This window comes from Chiloscyllium plagiosum, chromosome 27 (assembly GCF_004010195.1).
Source record: "Chiloscyllium plagiosum isolate BGI_BamShark_2017 chromosome 27, ASM401019v2, whole genome shotgun sequence".
Classification (NCBI taxonomy): Eukaryota; Metazoa; Chordata; class Chondrichthyes; order Orectolobiformes; family Hemiscylliidae; genus Chiloscyllium; species Chiloscyllium plagiosum.
In genome coordinates this window covers 2,283,024-2,288,791 of record NC_057736.1, presented here as the reverse complement: position 1 = coordinate 2,288,791, position 5,768 = coordinate 2,283,024, and positions in this window count along the sequence as shown.

The window sequence follows — 5,768 nt, the reverse complement described above, 5'->3', positions numbered from 1 at the left end:
AATGAAGAGAGGTCACACTATTATAGAATTATTTCTTTTATTCTTATTTTAAGAAGGTTTCCTGGAAATGCTGCCACTCTTGGTAATTACTTAATTGGACATCGTTTTGCTGAAACATGCATTTGGCAATGGTCCTCTTGATGCTGAGACTTGTCACTGTCTTTACAGCAACACTGTTTACAGGGTATATGTAAGGTAGGTAATCAGTTTCATGTCATGGTGACAAATCTTTGTGCACAATTGACAACTCTGCACTCAAAACTCGCTGTGAAGACAATCTTTATTATTTACATTGAAGATTAACTTCAAACAAAACGTGTGCACAAGGTTATACTCACTCTCTTAAACATGCTGATGTCCCTATTAATGCCAGGGATGGATTTTATTGAAGGATACTCCACTGCTGCACCTCAAATCAGCTTCAAAACTTTGTGTATTTTTTTAGATCAGCAAAGTGATAGGCCATACTGAAGAAGTTTTTAAAATTATAGAACATAGAGTAGTTACAGCACAGGAACAGGCCCTTCTACCTATAATGTTGTGCCGAATATGACGCAAAATTAAACTAATTCATTCTGCCTGCCCTTGGTCCATATCTTGCCATTCCTTGTATATCCATGTGTTTATCGAAAAAGTCCTTTAAATGCCCCTAACATATCTGCCTCCACCACTACCCCTGGAGTGTGTTCCAGACTCCTAGCCCTCACATCAATTGACATGTAATGTTCATGAACATAGTAACAGAAGAATGGGGAGCAGGTGTAGTCCAGCCGCTGAAGCTGCTCTGTCACTTTCCAAGCGGCTGAGTGAACCATCACATCCAATCTCCTTTCCCACTCCAACTCCAGAAAAAATATCAGAGGTAAGGCCATTCCTACTCTGGGGGCTTGCTCCATTGATATTCACTGTCCAGAGGTCTGTGATGCAAGGTATGTGATTTATATCTTAATTTCATTTATTTTACAGTTTGGACTTTGAACTAGAGGCATATGAGATTTCTCTATGTGGGAAGAGGATTTACACACACATATACACATATATATATAAAACATAGAACAGTACAGCACATTACAGGCCCTTTGGCCCATGATATTGTGCCAAGCATTTATCTTAATCTAAGACCAACCAAATCCACACACCCCTCAATTTACTGCCATCCATGTGCTTGTCCGGCAGTCACTTAAATGTCCCTCATGTTTCTGACTCTACTACCACGCACCCACCACTCTCTGTGTAAAGAACCTACCTCTGACATCTGCCCTACACGTTCCTCCAATCACCTTAAAATTATGACCCCTTGTGACAACCATTTCTGCTCTTGGGAAAAGTCTCTGGCTATCTACTCTATCTATGCCTCTCAATACCTTGGACACCTCTGTCAAGTCACCTCTCTTCCTTCTTCTCTCTAGCATGGAAATCCCAAGCTCACTCACTCTCTCTTCATCAGACAAGCCCTCCAATCCTGGCAGCATCCTGGCAAATCTCCTCTGAATCCTGTCTAAAGTATTTACATCCTTCCTATAATGAAGTGACCAGAACAGGACACAATATTACAAATGTCGCCTAACCAGGGTTTTATAGAGTTGCAGCAAAACCTCGTGGCTCTTAAACTCAATCCCCCAGTTAATGAAAGCTAAAACACCATATGCTTTCTTAACAACCCTATCAACTTGAATTCCATCTGCCACTTCTCAGTCCAGCTCTGCATCCTGTCAATGTCTTGTTGTAGCCTGCAATAGCCCTCAGCATTATCTACAACACCACCAACCTTTGTGTCATCGGCAAACTTACTAATACACCCTTCCACTTCTTCAGTTAAGTCATTTATAAAAACTACAAAGAGCAGAGGCCCAAGAATAGATTCCTGTGGAACACCACTGGTCACCGACCTCCCAGCAGAATACTTTCCATCCACTACCACTCGCTGTCTTCTTTGGGACTGCCAATTCTGTATCCAGACAGCCATTTTTCCCTGTATCCCATACCTCCTAACTTTCTGGATGATCCTACTGTGGGGAACTTATCAAATGCCTTACTGAAATCCATATACATCACATCAACTGCTCGACCTTGGTCAACTTGTCTCATCACATCCTCAAAGAACTCAATAAGGCTTGTGAGACATGACCTGCTCCTCTCAAAGCCATACTGACTGTCTTTAATCAAACTATGTTTTTCCAAATAGTCATAAATCCTATCTCTCAGAACCCTTTCCAGTACCTTGCTTACCACAGACATAAGACTGGCTGGTCTGCAATGCCCAGGGATTTCCCTATTCCCTTTCTTGAACAGAGGAACAACATTCATCCCCCCTCCTGCCATCCAGAACTACTCCAGTGGAGAGTGAAGATGCAAAGATCATCACCAGAGGTGCAGCAATCTTATTCCTCACTTTGCTAAGTACCCTTGGATATATCTGTTCTGGCCCTGGGGACTTATCTATCTTGATACTTTCCAGAATTTCCAGCACATCTACTTTCTTAAGATCAATTTGCTCAAGCCTATTAACCTGGTTCACGGTATTCATATTATCAACAAGGTCACTCTCCCTAGTGAATACTCAAGCAAAAAAGCTAATTTAGGGCCTCCACTACCCCTTCAGATTCCAGACACAAGTTCTCTCCACTATATCTGATCAGTCTGACCTTCTCTCTGATCATTCCCTTATTCCTGACAGGTGTAGAACGCCTTTGGGTTTTCCCTAATCCTTCCTGCCAAGGCTTTATCGTGCCCCCTCCTAGCTCTCCCCAGTCCATTTTTGAGTTCTTTCCGAGCTACCCCGTAATCCTCTAAAACTGCGCCAGATCCTTGCTTCCTCAACCTTAAGTAAGCTTCCTTCTTCCTCTTGACAAGAAGCTCCTTTTCTCATGTCATCCAAGGCTCCTTCACCTTACCATTCTTTGCCTGTCTCAGTTAGACAAAGTTATCCAACACCTGCAAAAAATGCTCCTTAAACAGCCTCCACATTTCTGTCATGCATTTCCCATCAAACGATTGTTCCCAATTTATAATCCATAGCTCCTGTCTAATAGCAGTAGAATTTCCTCTTCCCCCGATTAAGTACCTCCCCATACTGTCTGTTCCTATCCCTCTCCATGGCTATGGTAAAGGTAAGGCAGCTGTGGTCACTGTCACCGAAATGCACTCCCACCGAGAGATCTGACACCTGGCCTGGCTTGCTGCCTAGCACCAAATCCAATATGGCCTCCCCTCTAGTCAGCCTATCTACATATTGAGTCAGGAATCCTTCCTGGACTACACACCTGACAAAATCAGCTCCATCCTGACCATCTGCACAAAGGAGATTCCAATCAATATGGGAGAAGTTGAAGTTACCCTTAACAACAACTCTGTTACATCTGCCCCTTTCCAAGATCTGCTGTCCAATCTATTCTTCCATCTCTCTGCTGCTATTGGGGAGTCTATAGAAAACACCCAATAAAATGACTGCTCCTTTCCTGTTCCTGACTTCCACCCATACTGACTCAGTAAACAAACCCTCCACAACCTCCTTTTCTGCAGCTGTGATGCACTCTCTAATTAACAATGCTACTCCTCCTCCTTTTTACCCCCCTCCCTGTTCTTTTCAAAAGATGTAAACCCTGGAACATGCAGTAGCCATTCTTGCCCCTGTGAATTCCATTTCTCCGTTATGGCCACAACATCATAGTTCCAAGTACTGATCCATACTCTTAAGTTCATCACTCATTCCTGTCACTCCTTGCATTGAATGAGGCACACTTTCCCTTTGCTCTAGCACCTGACAGACGCTCTACATTCTAATTTCTGCCCATTCAACAACTACCCTCTCCTCTGATCTGTAGCTCTGATTCCCATCCCCCCAACAAACTAGTTTAAACCCTCCCAAAGTGCTCAAGCAAAACTCCCGCCCAGGACATTGGTGCTCCTCCAGTTTAAGTGCAATCTTTCCTTCATGTACAGTCCCATCTTCCCCAAAAGGTACCCCAATGATCTACGTATCTGAAGCCCTCCTTCTTGTACCAGCCCTGTAGCCACGTGTTTAGCTGCACTCGCTCCCTGTTCCTCACCTCATTAGCACGTGGCACTGGTAGTAATCCTGAGATTACTACTCTGCTCATCCTGCTTTTTAGCTTCCAACCGAACTCCCTGAAATCACTTTTTAGATCTTTATCCCTTTTCCTAGCTATGTCATTGTTGCCAATGTGCACCATGACTTCTTAGTGATCTTTTTAAAATGTAGCCATGGTGATTTCTTTAAAAACAGATTATGAAAGATTTACTGATGAGTAATATGGTTTCGCTTTCCTTGGGTGAATTTTACAACAATCAGTTTTGTATTAGATTTCACATAAAAGGATCCAGAACGTTTTTTTGCTTTAGGAGAAACATCTATAACTTGACGAAAGCCTTTCTGGTTTCAGCTTGGCAGGTTTTCTATAAGTCTTGGCTAAACTTGGATATATAAGATATCTGGTGTTGGAGAAGGGACAAAGTTTAGAACTGTTAAGAAATAGGCTACCTCAGTGTAAGGAGTTTTACTTGAAAGTTCCAGACCAGAAGAATTTGGTCAAAATCTTGACAGGGTTATTTGAAGCTGAGAAAATCTAAGCTCATTTGTACGAAGACTCCAAGATTAGGCTGTTGGGTTCTCAAGATGGGGAGTTGAAACCACAATTAAGTTAAGTCCTATGTAAGAGCTAGAGAAGGCAACTCCTTCAGGTGTATTATGAAGGAGTGCCATTGGGATGAATGGAATTATGTTTTACCATGTTCTTTAAACTTTTGTTATAATAAATAGTTGAGTTTATTATATCTTGGTTTTTTGCATAATAAGTATCTGTTTTATTGTTAAGGCTATCATCTGTGCTTGTGTCTCAGTGAAATAAATTCCTGTTTGTATCAAAAATTAAAATATGATCAGTTGGGATCACAGAGGTGCAGTAATTGCTTTAAGGTGAGAATTCCACTTCAATCTGCCATCCTTGTCTGGTCTGGCCGACATGTGACTAAACTCCCTCAGCAATATGGTGCCCTCTCAACTGCCCTCTTAAATGGCTCAGCAAGCAATTAGTTATCATGAAACCTTAAAGAAATGAGACCAGGCAGATCATTTGGCATTGACTTAGACAACAGAAACAACAACATCAAAATAAGTTGATACTGCTACATCCTCCTTGGTACTATCTGGGGCAGGTGCCTACAGGATGCATTGCAAAATACACCAAAGATCCTTAGACAGCACCTTCCAAACCCAACACCACTTCCATCTAGGCAGCAGATACATAGGAACACCACTCCCTGCAAGTTCCCCTCTCAGTCACTCATCATCCCAACTTGGAAATATATCGCCGTTCCTTCACTGTTGCTGAGTCAAAATCCTGAAATTCCCTCCCTTAGGGTATCATGGGTCAACCCACAGTACACAGACTGTAGCTCACCACCACCTTCTCAAAGGCAACTAAGGACAGGCAATAAATGCTGGCCAGCCAGTGATGCCCATGTCCCCTGAATGAATAAAAAATAACAACCTGGCAAGGAGGTCTCACCTCAGAGTACTAAAATGTTGTGCTGGAAAAACACAGCAGGCCAGACAGCAACCGAAGAGCAGGAGAATCGATGTTTCGGGCATAAGCCCTTCTTCAGGAATGAGGCTGGTATGCCAAGTGGGCTGAGATAAAAGGTAGGGGGGAGGGAATTTGGGGAGGGGCGCTGGGAATACGATAGGTGGAAGGAGATGAGGGTGATAGGCCAGAGAGGGGGTGGGGGCGGAGAGGTCGGGAAGGAGA